The sequence below is a fragment of the Orycteropus afer genome, unplaced genomic scaffold (genome assembly GCF_000298275.1).
Source record: "Orycteropus afer afer isolate SDZICR_OR568_19922 unplaced genomic scaffold, OryAfe1.0 scaffold01074, whole genome shotgun sequence".
NCBI classification, from domain to species: Eukaryota; Metazoa; Chordata; class Mammalia; order Tubulidentata; family Orycteropodidae; genus Orycteropus; species Orycteropus afer.
In genome coordinates this window covers 254,572-256,172 of record NW_006922661.1, presented here as the reverse complement: position 1 = coordinate 256,172, position 1,601 = coordinate 254,572, and positions in this window count along the sequence as shown.

Below are 1,601 nucleotides of genomic sequence, written 5' to 3'. Positions count from 1 at the left end.
TTGGTCACTGAAAACCTTATGGATGGCAGGAAAACATTATCTAATATAGAGCTGGAAGATGAGCCCTTCAGGTAAGAAGGTACTCAAAATATGACTGGGGAAGAGTTGCCTCCTCAATGTAGACTCTGTCTTAATGATATGGATGGAGTAAAACTTTCTGGACCTTCATTTGCCGGTGTGGCACAACTCAAAATGTGAAGAAACAGCTGTAAACATTCATTAATAATCAGAACATGGACTGTATGATGTATGGATCTAGAAGAATTGGAAGTTGTCAGAAATGAAATGGGACACATAGAGATTGAAATCCTAGGCATTAGTGAACTGAAATGGACTGGTTTTGGCCATTTTAAATCAGACAACCATATAGTCTACTATGCCCAGAATAACAAACAGTAATTGCATTACTTTTATCATCAAAAAGAACATTTCAAGATCTGTCCTGAAGTACAATGCTGTCAGTGATAGGGTAATATCCATATGCCTACAAGGAAGACCAATTAATACAACTATTATTCAAATTTACGCACCAACCACTGAAGCCAAAGATGAAGAAACTGAAGATTTTTACCAACTTCTGCGGTCTGAAATTGATCAAACATGCAACCAAGATGTTTTAATAATTGCTGGTGATTGGGATGCAAAAGTTGGGAATAAGGAAGTATCAGTAGTTGGAAAATATGGCCTTGGTGATAGAAATGGTGCCAGAGGACACATGATAGAATTTTACATGACCAATGACTTATGCATTTCAAATACCTTTTTTACACAACATAAAAAGCAAATATGTGGACCTCACCAGATGGAATACACAGGAATCAAATTGACTACATCTGTGGAAAGAGGTGATGGAGAAGGTCAATATTATTATAAAAAGGTTAAGGACAGACTATGGACCAGGCCATCAATTGCTCACATGCAAATTTAAGTTGAAGTTGAAGAAAATTAAAACAAGTCCACAAGAGCCAAAATATGACCTTGACTATATCCCACCTCAGTTTGTCATACTGTGGTGTCTTGTATGTTGTGTTTTTATTGACAATGAATAAGGAAGACTGAAGAAGAGTTGATGCTTTTGAGTTGTGGTGTTGGCAAAGAATACTGGAAGTACCAGGGACCGCCAGAAGAGTGAACAAATTTGTCTCAGAACAAGTGCAGCCAGAATACTTACTGCTGTCAAGTAGATTTCGACTCATAGTGACCCCTCCTTGGGTTTCTGAGGTGCTATCTCTACAGAAGTAGATTGCCCAATCTTCCTTCCAAGGAGTGGCTGGTAGATCGAACTGCTTGCCTTCTGGTTAGCAGTCAGATGCCTTAGGCACTGCACCACCAGAGCTCCCAGAATGCTCCTTGGAAGAGAGAATGGCCAGACTTTGTCTCACCTACTTTGGTCATGCTGTCAGAAGGGACCATTCCCTGGAGAAGGATATCATGCTTGGTGCTAAAAGGGCAAGTAGGGCACATCTCCTGACCTCCTCTAACCCCACAAGAGGAAGACAGGATCACCATCAGTAACCCAAGGCCTATTCCTGCAAGGCCAGACATGCTGCCTCCCTCCAGCCCTTTCACCAAACCTTCTTCCCAAAGCACCCACCACCTCT